The 15,542-nt window shown below is 43.9% G+C and overlaps 1 protein-coding gene across 1 annotated transcript in view; it reads left to right on the top strand.

The window, feature by feature from the left end:
- Window positions 1-202: 202 nt before the first annotated feature.
- The window catches only part of NDEL1 (nudE neurodevelopment protein 1 like 1), a 55,049-nt gene continuing 39,709 nt past the window's right edge, over window positions 203-15,542 (top strand). Inside the window, exon 1 of the mRNA XM_016930574.4 lies at window positions 203-220. The gene's annotated coding sequence lies outside the window, so the exon portion shown is untranslated. The remainder of the gene's footprint in view (window positions 221-15,542) is intronic.

Here is a 15,542-nt window from a genome sequence, read left to right as displayed (position 1 = left end):
GCTCAACCCTAGCTGAGTGACGAGGCGGGCAGGGTTGCCTCACTTCAGGGCAGCAGGCCCCAGCCTTCCTGGCTCTAATCCATTTCCCGTCCTTGCGTATCTTTGGTCGGACGGTGATTCTCACTCTTCCTATTGACTTCTACTTTGCGTCAGCGAGTTCAGCGTGGGCCCCGTATGCTGCCGTGGATCTGATCAGCTGAGGCCTGAGACACAGGACCAGGTACATTGGGAGGAAAGAGCTGATTGGAGAAGGTCTGGGCCACATGAGGGTTTGCCTGAGAGATGCCAGAATGGGGGGCTCCTGATGTCTGAGGACCCTCTGTGCCCATGAGGCAGGCGGATTGTCAAAGGCTGAGGTCCATTTGGAAAGTTGGTTATGTCCCTGTGGCATGAGGGTTGGGTGACATAAAGAGACGGCTTTGGTGGTTTCCTGAAACCATATCATTTGCGCACATCTTCCCCCTGATATTCTGATCACCTTGATTTGGTTTCCTATTTCCTGAACTGCCCACATAGCATTTTTCTGGGTTGCAGAGGGAGTTCATAGGGTTCTGACAGGTTTATCTGGAGCCGACAGAGACAGTCAGTGAGATGCACTGAAGCCATGCTGAGCTGACCAAGTTAGGGGCTTGCGATCACGTCCTGGGACCTTGACTTCACTGCTCATGGGCCATTTGCTTCCCTCTGAACGTGTTTTCTCATCTACAAAATGTAAGACATCTCTATTTTTTTGGATGTTTGTAAACTTAAGCAGAATGATGATTGTGAAATTGTTTTGTAAACTGTATGATTGTATTCTTCAGGGTTTGGGGTTACTTTTATTTCATTTTGTAAATGGAACTAGATGATTTTTCCTGATAATATAATATCTGATAAAAATTTAATCAATACAGAGACATTGAAAGTGTTTGCATAATTCTATCTCTAAAGATTAATATTTTGGCATATAGACACCTAGACTTTTAAATGAATATTTTTATGTCAAATTCTACTTACTGTCTTTTAACCTTTTTTTCACTTAATAGTATCTCTTGAGTGTCATCTCTTGTTAATTCACAATTATCTACCTTGTCCTTTTTAACAGCTATGTAGTATTCCATTGTGTGGCTGTACCATGATTTATTAAACCAGTCTCCTATTGGTGGGTGTTTAGGGTGTTTCCAATTTATTTCTATAATAATAAACAGTGCCACAGTAAACATCACTGAATGTACATCTTTGCATACTATTATTTCCTTAGAATAAATCCTTAGGTGTTGGATTGCTAGGTGAAAGGTTGTACATATATTTAGTTTTCATTCATTTGTCCAGATTCCCTTAAGAAATGTCATACCACGGCCAGGCGCGGTGGCTCACGCCTGTAATCCCAGCACTTTGGGAGGCCGAGGCAGGCGGATCATGAGGTCAGGATATCGAGACCATCCTGTCTAACATGGTGAAACCCCGTCTCTACTAAAAATACAAAAAATTAGCCGAGCGTGGTGGTGGGCACCTGTAGTCCCAGCTACCCGGGAGGCTGAGGCAGGAGAATGGCGTGAACTTGGGAGGCGGAGCTGGCAGTGAGCTGAGATCGCGCCACTGCACTCTAGCCTGGACGACAGAGCAAGACTCCATCTCAAAAAAAAAAAAAAAAAAAAGAAGTGTCATACCATCTTATTTATTTATTTGAGGCAGGGTCTTGCTATGTTGCCCAGCCTGGTTTGACACACTGGCCTCAAGAGATCTTCCCACCTCAGCCTCCTGAGTAGCTGGGATTACAGGCTTGAGCCACTGTGCCTTCATTTGCTTAGTTTTTAGATACATATCACTGATTCCTCTCTAACAGACCTATAAAATTCCTGGCAATATGATCAAACACATTAGATTATCTCTCAGTCTCTATTATCTATTAGATTATATCTCAGTCTCTTTCTCTTATTCCTCAGAGACATCTGCCTGGTGCCTCATCCTACTGCTCCCTCTTGGATTGGTTTCTCCCCAGGACTGCTGAATGTTGTCATCTTAGGAGTTCCCTTTTCTCTTTCTTGTGTGAATCCTCTCTCTTTTGGATACCACCTTCCTTTCTTCCTCCCTTCCTCCCTCCCTCCCTCCTCTTCTCTCTTTCTGTCTCTCTGTCTCCCTCTCTCCCTCTCTCTTTCTCTCTTTCTTTCTTTTCTTTTCTTTCTTTTTTGAGATGGGGTCTTGCTCTGTTGCCCAGGCTGGAGTGCAGTGGTGCGATCACAGCTTACTACAGTCTTGAATTCCCGGGCTTAAGCCATCCTCCCACCTCAGCCTCCCAAGTAGCTGGGGCCACAGGTGTCTGCCATCATACTTGGCTAATTTTTTGCATTTTTTTAGAGACGAGGTTTTGCCACTTTTTAATTTATAGGTATACTTTTTTTTGCCACTTTATAGTTTTAACATTTATTTATTTATTTAGAGATAGGGTCTCACTCTGTTGCCCAGGCTGGAGTGCAGTGGCGCAATCACAGCTCACTGCAGCCTCGACCTCCCTGGGCTCGGGTGATCCTCTTACCTCAGCCTCCTGAGTAGCTGGGACTACAGGCACGTGCTGCCATACTTGGCTGATTTTTGTATTTTTTGTAGAGACAGGGCTTCACCATGTTGCCTAGGCTGTTCTGGAACTCCTGGGCTCAAGCCATCCTCTTGCCTCAGTCTCCCAGTGCTGGGATTACAGGCGTGAGACACCTATTTTCCATTTTTAATGTGCCTTGCCCATTTTACATTTTTTGTTGTGGTAAATAGATGGAGTCTCGCACTGTTGCCCAGGCTGGAGTGCGATGGCGCGATCTCGGTTCACTGCAACCTCTGTCTCCCAGGTTCAAGCGATTCTCCTGCCTCAGCCTCCTGAGTAGCTGGGATTACAGGCGCCTGCCACCATGTCCGGCTACTTTTTTGTATTTTTAGTAGAGATGGGGTTTCACCATGATGGCCAGGCTGGTCTTGAACGCCTGACCTCGTGATCCACCCGTCTCGGCCTCCCAAAGTGCTGGGATTACAGGCATGAGCCACCGCGCCTGGCCCATTTTAATCATTTTTAAGCGTACAGTTCAGTGGCATTAAGTACGTTCACATTGTTGTGCTTACTGTCACCACCACCCATCTCCAGAACTTCTTCATCTTCCCAAACTGAAACTCTGTACCCATTAAGCACTGAATCCCCATTTTCCCCTCCCTCCCAGGCCCTGGCAACCATCATTCTACTTTCCGTTTCTATGAATTTCACTCTTCTAATTACCTCATATGAGGAGAATCATACAGTACTTGTCTGTTTGTATGGATCTCACATTTTCCCCTTTATTTTCTTCCCTGTTTTGGTGACATGCATCTTCCAATGACACGAGGTAATTTTGATAGGTTTTGACTATCTGGAAACAGTCCTTCATTCTATTCTTATACTTGTTGAAGGGTCTGGCTTGATTTAGAATACTTGTTGGAAATGATTTTTTTCTCTGAATGTTAAAGGCAATGGTTCATTGTTTTCAAGCTTCTAGTTTATTGTTGAAGTCTTCTGCTATTATGATTCAGGATCCTTTGTACTTGTCCTGGTTTTATGTCTGTGGAAGTTTTTAGGAGTGTCTTGTCATCCCTAGGATTCTGAAATTTCATCTGTGGGTGTTTTTTCATCGATTGTCCTGCGTACTCAGGAGACCCTTTCAATCTGGGTGCTCATGTTATTCAATTCTGGAGGAATCTCTTGAATTATCTTAAAATAATTCCTTCCTCCTCATTTCCCCTGTACTTGCTTTCTGAAACTCCTATTATTTGAATATTAGACTTTGGGGTTTATCCTCTCATTTTCTTCCTTTAATCTCCTGTTTGGGTGATCTGTCTTTTGTTCTCCTGTTTTGGAAGATTTTCTCAATTTAATGGTCATGCTCTTCAAATGAATATTTTAATTTCAACCCTCATTGATTTTTAAAAAGCGCTCTTGTTCTCACTTCTTTTTTTGAAGCCCCGTGTTCTTGTTTCATGATGTAATGCTTTTGTTTATTTCTCTGAAGATATCAAACATTTTTTCCAGCTTACTTATGCTCCCTGCATTGTGTCTATTGCTGCTGAATCTCTCTCTCTTTTTTTTTTCTTTTTTATTTCTTTCTTTTTTTCGAGACAGACTCTTGCTCTGTCTCCCAGGCTGGAGTACAGCAGTGCAATCTCGGCTCATTGCAACCTCTGCCTCCCATGTCGAAGTGATTCTTGTGCCTCAGCCTCCCGAATAGCTGGGATTACAGGCATGTGCCACCATGCCTGGCTGATTTTTGTATTTTGACCTTAAGAGATCTGCCCACCTTGGCCTCCCAAAGTGCTGGGATTACAGGCATGAGCCACTGTGCGCAGCCTCTTTTTTCTTTTTCTTTTCCTGAACCTATGGATTATATTGAAGCCCTTGAATTTCTTTTGTGCTATTTTGTTCTATCTTTCACATTGGAGGCTTCCTCAAATGTTTGCTGATTCCTTGTTGAATGTTCATTTTTATGTTCAAGGAACTAGAAGCCGATTGAAGGGTGTTTGGGTCTGTGTCTGTGCGTGTGTCTGTATCTGGCCCTGGTTGTTGGATCTCTGTGTATGGTGATCAAATGGGGGGACCAGTCCAAATGATTGGGAACCCCCCAGAAGAATGCTCCAATCTCCTGCCTGGAGGGTACAAGCCAGGCTGCTAACATTCTAGGGGGCATCAGGGGACACGAGGGGGTCTCATCATTCTGTATGTAGCTTCAAAGACTTCCCCTCTCCCAAATCCTTCTTCCCTTTATGTAGTGACTTAACCCTGCCCTCAGATGTGTCCAGTCTCCCCAGATCTGGAGCTATTCTGGTTTAGTTCCTCCAGAAAGCAAACCTCCTTCTCCTGCTGGGGTGGGAGAGAAGTAGATGCCTTGGCTTGTTGATTGCCTGGGCTGTGAAGCCTGTGTTGAAATGCTTTGTAAACACATCATATGTTTCGACAGATCTTCCTGTTTTTAGCCCCACCCTACCTTGCTTTTCAAAGTAGCCCGCACCTCCAGTTACTGAGACTTTCTGGAGTTAGAGGCCCAGCACTGCTTGCTTCTGGTTGGCATTTAGTTTTCAGCCTTTTCTGAGCTACTGCGTCAGCTGTCGCTTACTCATCCACTTTCCAGCTTCCAAAATCCTGTTGACATCCCTTGTCCACTGTTGTTTCCTTTCCTATCATCTGTCCCTGTGGGTTTATACCTTTTAAAATTTTTGTTCGATCTTTCTTTTTGGTGGGATTTCAAGAGGAAGTGAAGATACACGTGTTTAATCCATCATGGTAACTGAGATGGTTACTGCATTTTTCACTCTGTGACCAGCATGGCAGGAGACAGTGGGCTTCCTTACACTTTACTAACATTGGGTATTACCATTTGTCTTAAATTTTGCTAATCTGATAAGCAAAAAGCAAGGAGATATCTCAATGTCATTTTAATTTATGTTTAAAAGTTATTAATGATGTAGCTGAGGGTCTTCTTAGGTGTTTATTGGCCATTTATATCTCTTCTATGAACCATCTATTTGGTCCATTGCTCATTTTTCTGCTAGGGCAGGATGACTGTTAAATTATTAATGTATGGCCAGCTCTATAAAAAAGTTTATGGCTGCTTCCTTCCTTCCTTCCTTCTTTCCTTCCTTCCTTCCCTCCCTCCCTCCTTCATCTCTCTCTCTCTTTCTCTTTTCTTTCTCTCTCTCTCTCTCTTTCCTTCCTTCCTTTGTTCTTTCCTTCCTTCCTTCCCTCCCTCCCTCCCTACCTCCCTCCTTTTTTTCTTTTCTTTTCCTTTTCTTTTCTTTCTTCCTCCCTCTCTCTCTCTTTCTCTTTCTCTCTCTTCTTTTTTATTTTTTTGACCAAGTCTCACTCTATCACCCAGGCTGGAGTGCAGTGGTGTGATCACGGTTCACTGCAGCATCAACCTCCTAGGCTCAAGTGATCCTCCCACCAGAGCCTCCCAAGTAGCTGAGACTATAAGCACACACCACCATGCCTGGCTATTTTTTTTATTTTGTATAGACGCAGTGTCTTGCCATGTTGCCCTGGATGATCTTGAACTCCTGGCCTCAAACAATCCTCCTGCCTGGGGCTCTCAAAGTGCTGGGATTACAGGTGTGAGTCACCACACCTGGCCTGATCCCTTATTTTCTTGTATATGCAGTCTCAGAGCAGACTTCAGAAAATAGTGATTCTTAATGAATTCATCTAAAGTGTTTGATGATTTTCTTCCCTTAGATTATCAAAGTAATGTGTATTTGCTATAGAAAATTTGGAAAATACTGATAAACACAAAAAAGAAAATATGAATTACTCAGAGATAACCACCACTTATAAATATATCCAGTCTAATACATATAAATATATTCCAGTCTTTTTTTCTGAGCATATACTTATAAAAAGAAAAGTGGAGTAATTTTATTTGGTGTCATGCTCTCAACTTATGAAATCATAATTTGTTTTCATATGCATTGTTCTATGACATCATTTCCAGTGACCATACAGTATTTCTTTGTATGTATATACAATCATTTATTTAGCCAATCTCCTAAATGACACACATTTAGGTTTCTATTGGGTTAAAATTTTGATTAACAAGTTCCTCTCTTGATCACGACCCCATCTAATCCTGTTTCCACCATGTATCTGCTTAGCATTCTCTTTTTTTGGGGGGAAAAGGAAAAAGGTAAACTTTAATTCTTTTCAGTTACATTATTACTAATTCCAATTTAATGAATACAGACTCATAGAGATTTTCTAGCACTTTCCATGTTTGTTGCTGGGTCGGAGGGAGTGATCGGGAAGGGTCATTCTGGGACCCTCATTAGATACCTCCACAGCTTTGCATCACAGTGAAACTGACGAGGGCCAGAAGCACCCATGAAGGAGTGCAAGAAGGAATGAGGAGAATAAAGAAGCAGATCACCCGAGAAATAATAGCTTAACGGAGAGAAAAATCCAAAGACACAGACTGGTCTAAGAGCTGAAGACCTGAATTCTGTCCCTGAGTCGGCCACTAACGCAGTCTCATGTGTCCTTGGGCAGATGGCTCAACACTTCCCTGGTTTTCTCATGTGGCAGATTATTTCAAGGTTCTCTTCTACGTCTGAGGGTCTATGAATGCTGAACTTGTCATACTAGCTGTGTGACCTTGGAGACGTTGCTTAACCTCCCTAGGACTGGGTTTCCTCATCTGTAAAGTGGGAACATGAATAGCTGCTTCATAGCATTGTTGTGAATGAGTGTTTGTAAAGCACTTACGAGAGTTAAGTTCTCTGAGCCTGCTCTGGTTCAAGAGCCTGCCCCCCCAAAATAAAAAATAAAACACTTCACACAGGGCCTGTCCCATACTAAATATTCAATAAATGATAGCTATTTTTTTTAAATTGCATGCTGACTGTTATGTAAGAAGAGGACAATTACATCATCCCACACTCTGTGTACAGAAAGGACTCTTGGCTTCTCAAAAGTGGTTTCAAAGTTCAATTTGCATCTGGGACAGATGCCAAAGGGCAAACTACAAAGTCACCACTGGCCACTGACCTCCATTCTCAGCTTATTCTTCCCTGGGGCCTGGACGCTGTCCAGATGTAGGTCAAGTAAACAGGCTGCTGTTTAACACAGATAAGTCAGATGTATGAATGCTGGTTGACAGGGGAAGCAAAGGGAAGCCCTTTATATAAGCCCTTGTAAGTCTCATTATATATTTTTCAAATATAAAATACCTATGAGTGTAAGAGAAGGAGAACCAAGCCTTAGATTATATGAATCATCAATGTTAGGGATGCTATTAAGGAAAAGCTGACGTACTTTGAAGTTGTCATTGATGAACATGGAGACAGGAAGCAGAAGTTGTGGGTGTAGCTGGAGTTTTGCTCTTTGCTGGTGTGTATTCTTGGACAAATTACCCTTTTCTGTAAATTCAGTAGGCTGGACTATATTTTTATTCCCTAAGTGATGGTCTGTGTACTACTGGTGAGAGGCAGATTGATGTTAAGTGGTAAGAGATGCACATTTGAAATTTCAATAGTTAGGTATTTATTTTAGGGAATGTTAGGGAAAATATGATTAACATAAATTCTATAGTTTCGTAGAGATGATCATTTAGAATGAGGTTAATGGAAGATTTAAGCTAATCTTTAAATAAATGAGTACATTCCAATAAATATTCAAAGATGATATGCAGAAACAGCAAATAATGTGCAGGTGGTACAACTGGAAGATCAGAAAGGGGTAGGCAGAATAATAGGCCCCCCAAAAATGTTCACATCCTAATCCCCAGAACCTGTATGTTACCTTATATGGCAAAAGGGACTTTGCAGACATAATTAAATTAAGGCTTTTGAGATGGGGGGATTATCTGGGTCAGCTCAATGTAATCAGAAGGGTCCTTAAAAGAGGGAGGCTTATCAAAGTCAGAGAAGGCAATATGATGATGGAAGCAGCTATTGGAGCAAATGCAGCCACAAGCCAAGGAGCGCCGGTGGCCTCTAGAAGCTGGAGGAGGCAAGAAACTGACTCTCTCCGAGCTTTCAGGAGGAACCAACGCTGCCCGACACCTTGATTTTAGCTCTTTAAGTATCGGTTTAGACACTACTGACCTTCAGAAGTGCAAGAAGATAAATCTGTTGTTTTAAGCCACCAGGCTTGTGGTAATTATAGCAGCCACAGGAAACAAATACACCAGACCTTAGATGCCCATGAAGTGGTTCATTCTGCAAGATCAGCAATTCCTTAGGGCATAGAAAGGAACGTTGGCAAGAATAAGACTATCCTTAGTCATTACCCTCACCCTCCCAGGAGAGGGCTGACTCTGCCATCACATTCTGCAGACTGGCCAAGGAGAGGAAGGGCTCTCTGCTCCACCGGGATGGTGCTTGGCTAGATGTCAGGGTGGGTCCTGACTCACTCACTGTCAACAATGTCATCTGGTTCAACCTGCTCATTTTACAGATGAAGAAACTGAGGCCCAGAGAAGGGAAGTCACTTTAACAAAATCAGCTGGGATGGCGCTGATTTGGCCAAGGTGAATAACATGAGGCATGGCTGGGTTCTCACACCAGTGTGGGAGCCCTGAGAAAAGGTGGTGCCTGCAATGGCTGGGGGTGGAGGGTAGACCTTGCTGTCCTTTGATCCTCTGCTCTATGTCTCTGGGCCTCTTGCTTTCAAACTACTTCCTCTAATATCTTTTTATTGGGGTGTTAATAACCATCCTGTTAACACATAATCTTTAGAAAATTGTTGAAACAGCAACGTGCTTGGAGAAAGGGCTCCCCTGCCTCTCCCCTCCACCCCCACCTTTTTTTGTTGTTGTTGACGGAGTCTCGCTCTATTGCCCAGGCTGGAGTGCAGTGGTGCGATCTTGGCTCACTGCAACCTCTGCCTCCTGGGTTCAGGTGATTCTCCTGCCTCAGCCTCCCAAGCAGCTGGGATTACAGGCACCCGCCACCATGCCCAGCCCCCTGCCTCCCCTTTATCTTGTCCCCAGCACTTCAGTGAATGTCTTCTCTTCTGCCTGGCCTGCTTCCCTCTCCTGGAAGGGGCATTTCTACTGTGATTAACATGGAAACTGGGATGTTTCAGGTCTGCAATTCAGTGTTTATGAGTAAAAATCCACCTCTATAGTATAGGCACTCCTGAGTGAAGAAGTCCCATCGCCTAATTTTCAACGGAAAATGTTTTCCACGTAAAGGCCATAAAACCACCTTGTAATTTTCTTTTTTCCTTTTCCTTTTTTTTTGAGACAGAGTCTTGCTCTGTCACCCAGGCTGGAGTGCAATGGTGCGATCTCGGCTCACTGCAACCTCTGTCTCCCAGGTTCAAGCAATTCTCTGCCTCAGCCTCCTGAGCAGGTGGGATTACAGGCACCCACTACCACATCCGGCTAATTTTTGTATTTTTAGTAGAGACGGGGTTTCATCATGTTGGCTGGTCTTGAACTCCTGACCTCGTGATCCACCCGCCTCAGCCTCCCAAAGTGCTGGGATTACAGGCACGAGCCACTGCACCCAGCCCTCCTTGTAATTTTGAAGCAGACATCTAGATTTGTGTTGTATCTCATAGGGATGGATGAAAACTAGTGTGAAATTTCTTCTGTGATCCCACGTACTGTTATTTTATCATATTAAGTTTTAGTTTTAAATGGTTGGGGTATTATTTTGTTCTTATTTCAAAAATGGTCACCAGACAAGTGACCCCCCCCAGAGAAGCAATCCTTAACATTCCAGATTAGTGACAGTTGACATCCCAGGTAATTCTACCACTCAAAGTCTCACATATCATTATGTTTTCAGTTAGTAGGTGTTTAGAAGGTATGAAATTGAAAAGATTGTAGGGCGGAAACTTACACTAGAGAGCCAGTATATATGTTCAAAAGAGGGAAGTGTAGTCCGGGTGTGGCCTACCATCCCAGCACTTTGGGAGGCTGAGGCGGGCAGATTGCCTGAGGCCAGGCGTTAGAGACCAGCCTGACCAACATGGCAAAACCCCATCTCTACTAAAAATACAAAAAATAGCCAGGCATGGTTGTGCATTCCTGTAATCCCAGCTATTCAGGAGGCTGAGGCAGGAGAATTGCTTGAACACAGGAGGCGAAGGTTGCAGTGAGCCGAGATCAGGCCACTGCACTCCAGTCTGGCTGACAGAGCAAGACTCTGTCTCAAAAAAAAACCAAACAAACAAAAAAGGAGGCAATTGTACATGACAACATACATAACATCAGGTTGGACTAATTAGGGAGTCATAGCAGAAGGGAAATAATTCCTGAGATCTGTGTTGCAGAATTGGGAACCCTTCCTTTGAGGCTTTACTGACACGAGTGCTCAGGTCACTCTTGTATCTACTGGGGTTACTTGGCTGAAAGGCTGCCTTTTAAAAAAATTTTAACAGATCCTAAATCCATAGGCTTAGGAAATAGTTTACATAATTTACAAAGAATTTTGAGGAAATTATCTTGCTTTGTTAAGTTTGGATGCATCCTTATTTTTTAAACTTTAGAAAATTACACGTTTAAGACATTTTTGATAAAAATACAGAAAAGAAAAAAAGGAAGGAAGAACAGACGAGAGAGAGATTAGACTGTGATCTCACCTCATTTTGGTGTTTTTGTCCCCAGACCCTTTGTCTAACGTATAACATATGTATGTTGTTCTACTTTACAAAGATGGGATCCCATACCGATGGTTGAGTTAATTGCTTGATTCATTTAAGTGCATATTGTGGACATTTTCCTTATTAATATTCTTCTGTAACGTTGTTACCATTTGGTTACTATTATATTGTGTAGCTATTACATCATTCCACTTCATTAGTCCTTTAGTCCTTGTTGTTCCTATTTTTTTGCTAAACAATGCTTTGATGAACATCCTGTTGGACAATTTGCACACATCCTTAATACTTCCCTTTAGGTAAATTCCTAGAAGCAGAACGCTGGATCACAAAGGTTGCACCTTTGTTTTTTGCTTTGTTTTTTTTTTTTTCTTTTGTTTTGAGATTGAGTCTCTCTCTGTCGCCCAGGCTGGAGCGCAGTGGCGCGATCTCAGCTCACAGGAAGCACCACCTCCAGGGTTCACGCCATTCTCCTGCCTCAGCCTCCTGAGTAGCTGGGACTACAGGCGCCCGCCAACATGCCTGGCTAATTTTTTTTTGTATTTTTAGTAGAGATGGGGTTTCACCGTGTTAGCCAGGATGGTCTCGATCTCCTGACCTCGTGATCTGCCCGCCTTGGCCTCCCAAAGTGCTGGGATTACAGGCGTGAGCCACTGCGCCCAGCCCTTTGTTTTTTTAATATAAAGTTTTTATTCCTTTTAGATTTTATGTAGAGATGGGCTCTCACTGTCTTGCTCAGGCTGGTCTTGAACTCCTGGGCTCAAGCAGTCCTCTTGCCTTGCTGCCATGGTGCTGGGATTATAGGCGTGAACCCCCATGCCTAGCCTAGGTTCCACGTTTCTAAGTGTTTGATACAGGCTGCTAAACTGCCTACCAAGAACTGTGACATCCTCCTTGGCCCTTTTCACGAGGGTGCTCGTTTCTCAGTGCTCTTGTATGCATTTGTAGTCTAATGTTTTAGAATCTCTTATACCTGTTGGATGAAATATAGACTCTCTTCTTTGCTGTCCTACTTTGAATGTGTTTGATTAGGATCAAGGCAGGATATGATTCACATGTTTCTTAACCACCTGCATTTAAAAATTTTGTCAATTGCTTCTTATTGCTTGTTTCTAAAGGGAAGTTCTTTATTAGAGTTCTAAACTAAAAAAGTGCTTTGAGGCCAGGCACAGCAGCGCATGCCTGTAATCCTAGCACTTTGGGAGGCCGAGGTGGAGGATCGCTTGAGCCTAGGAGTTTGAGACCAGCCTGGGCAACGTGGTGAAACCCCATCTCTACAAAAAGTACAAAAATTAGCTGGGTGTGGTGGCACATGCCTGTGGTCCCAAGTACTTGAGAGGCTGAGGTCGGGGGATCACCTGAGCCCAGGAGGTCGAGGCTGCAGTCAACTGTGAGCGAACCACTGCACTCCAGCCTTGGTGACAGAGTGAGACCTTGTCTCAAAAAAAAAAAAAAAAATCATTGAAAGCTTTTATTCATTGAATAAATGTTAACTGCCCATAACATGCCAGGCATTGGGGCCAGAGATAAATAAGTCATGGCCGCTGCCCTAGATGCTACCTTAAATGTAAAATATTAAAAAAACCTTGACTAATTTTTTCTCCTTAGCACTTGTTACTGCTGACATACTCAGGGTTCTTTTGTCTTTTTTTTTTTTTCTCTTTTTTCTTTTTTGAGTTAAGGTCTTGCTCTGTTACCCAGGCAACCAACCCATGGTACAATCATGGCTCACTGCAGCCCCAAATCCCTGGCCTCCAGCCATCCTCCCACCTCAGGCTACAGAATAGCTAGGATTACAAATGTAAGCCACCTTGCCCAGCTAATTTTTAAATTTACGTGGAGATGGGTCTCGCCATGTTACACAGGCTGGTTTTGAATTCCTGGCCTCAAGTGATCCTCCCACCTTAGCCTCCTAAAGTGTTGGGATTACTGGAGTAAGCCCTCGAGCCTGGCCTCTCTGTCTATTTCTGTTTCCCTTCTATTTTCCTTCTTTTTGTTTTTTCATTTTTAGAAAATCTCCAGGAAGGAAAGAATTTAGCTTCTTTTGTTAATTGTGCTATGCCAGGCATCTAGAACAGGGCCAGGCCCTCATTAAATATTTGTTGAATGGTTGGAAGCATGATCTTTTGGTCCTGGCAACTTTGACTCATTGGCTTACCTGGTAATGGGAATCGGGCTGAAATTGCTTAATAAGCTTAGACTGGTAAGAAACACTCCATTTCTTTTCAGCCCTGTCATTTCATTAGTCTAGTTTGGGAGTAGGTAAACCTGGCGCCACCTTGTCTGTATAAAGGTATGTGAGCACATATCATTTTTTCCCAGGGACAGTCACACTGTTTATGGAGGTGTGATGTCAACAGCCCTTGGGGTTGCCAGGTGTTAACCCAATGAGCAATTAACAGTGTCATGCCATCCTTTTCTTGGGAGGCAGCTGCCACTCTGGGGTGTGGGTAGTGCCTGTCAAGAGGCCAGGATGAGAGCCAAGGAGATAGTGAAGACTGAAGCTTGAGGAAGTCAGGAAAACCATGAGGTTCCAGATCAGGAGGAAGTCCACAGTTGAGGGAGCCTTCTGGGAAGAAATTAGGACTAGCCAGAGATTCATGGGAGCATGGCAGGGTATCAAGTTCCATCAATAGGGGAGAAAAGGCCAGACAAACCTCAATAGGGGATTAAAGGCTCTTGAAACCTCAGTTTACCCCCCCAGATAAGGATGAGGTCTCTTTCTTTCCAGGTACCATCACCCAGGGCAGGACCTTCATAGGAAGGCCTGTTTCAGCCGCAACCTAAACTGTTCTCATTTTTCTCTTTTCTAAAAGCCACCTTTCAGCAGGCTACACCTGGCGGCCTGCACAAGGCAAAGCACCTTCCTGGCAAGGGAGCCAAGGGCCAGAAGCAGGCCGCATTCTCAGGCACAGTGGAAAGGGAAGGAAAGGGAAGGGGGCTTGGAACCTAAGACACTGCATAGCAAATTCATCTCTACCCAATTCCAGCCTTTCTGTTGACTTACAGCCAACTGGAGTTTGAAAGTGTGGGGATAAACTGATGGGAGAGCTGAGGTTTGGGGAGTCTGAGCTGCTTTGAGTGGTCGGTGAGCTCTGTTTGCTCCAGAAGCTAATGAGGATGCAATAAAGACAACAAATGGAACCTTCTTTCCCTTTGGGCTATTCCTGGGTATAGGAATAGCCCAGGCTGGCTGTTTGTGGCTGGCTGGGTCAGGGACCGAACCATAGTGAGCATTTTTGAATCGGACATGAGTTGGTTACCATTCAAAGTCTTGGAAGGGAGGCTGGGCATGGTGGCTCATGCCTGTAATCCCAGGACTTTGGGAGGCCGAGGCAGGCAGATCATTTCAGGCCAGGAGTTCAAGACCTGCCTGGCCAACATGGTGACACCCCGTCTCTACTAAAAATACAAAAAATTAGCTGGGTGTGGTGGTGCAGGCCTATAGTTCCAGCTACTCGGGGGCGGGAGGCTGAGGCAGGAGAATCGCTTGAACCTGGGAGGCAGAGGTCTCAGTGAGCCAAGCTCGCGCCACTGCACTCCAGCCTGGGCGACAGAGCAAGACTCCGTCTCAAAACAAAAACAAAAAACAGACAAACAATAAAACCACCCAAAGTCTTGGAGGGGGAAATTCATCTCCTGGTTGAAGGCTCTGGCATTCTGTGGACCGCCCAGCAAGCCATTTATACGACCAATATTTATTGAGTGCCCAGTCAGTGACAAATGTTATGATGAAAAATTAAGATGCATTTCTCTATTTAAGGCATTTGCATGTACTTTTATGTTCTTTTAAAATTTCACATCTTGGTTACATCTTATATTGCAGTCTTTGGTTTTAAGGGCCTTGACAACTTTACGGAGGAAGAGAATCCTATGAATATTAAGCCCTATTTTCACTCAGGCAGCAGCCCTGCCACACTATATCCTTTGCCCTGGTTGTTTTTCTTTATAGCATTTCTCATGACCTGGCAGAAATAGATTAGTCTGTTTGCTTATTGTCTATTTTCCCTTTAGAATATAAGCTAATTATATTGGGTAGGGGTTGGGGGTGCTTTTTAAAGTTGTGGTGGGATATCCGTGGCTTAGAACAGTGCCTGGTCCTCAGCAGGCACTAAACTCCTTGCTAATGAATGAAAGACTTTTCTCTCTATATAAAACCACTTCTCGCCTCAAGGCTTAAGAGTGTGTGTGTGTGTGTGTGTGTGTGTGTGTGTGTGTGTGTGTATTTTTTTTTTTTTTTCCGAGACAGAGTCTCACTCTGTCGCCCAGGCTGGAGTGTAGTGGTGCGACCTTGGCTCACTGCAACCTCTGCCTCCCAGGTTCAAGCAATTCTCCTGCCTCAGCCTCCCGAGTAGCTGGGATTACAGGCATGTGCCACCACACCCGGCTACTTTTTGTATTTTTAGTAGACATGGGGTTTCACCATACTGGCCAGGCTGGTCTCGAACTCCTGACC

This window comes from Pan troglodytes, chromosome 19 (assembly GCF_028858775.2).
Source record: "Pan troglodytes isolate AG18354 chromosome 19, NHGRI_mPanTro3-v2.0_pri, whole genome shotgun sequence".
Lineage (NCBI taxonomy): Eukaryota > Metazoa > Chordata > Mammalia > Primates > Hominidae > Pan > Pan troglodytes.
The sequence above is the reverse complement of the archived record's forward strand: the minus strand, read 5'-3'. Positions and strand labels throughout refer to the sequence as shown.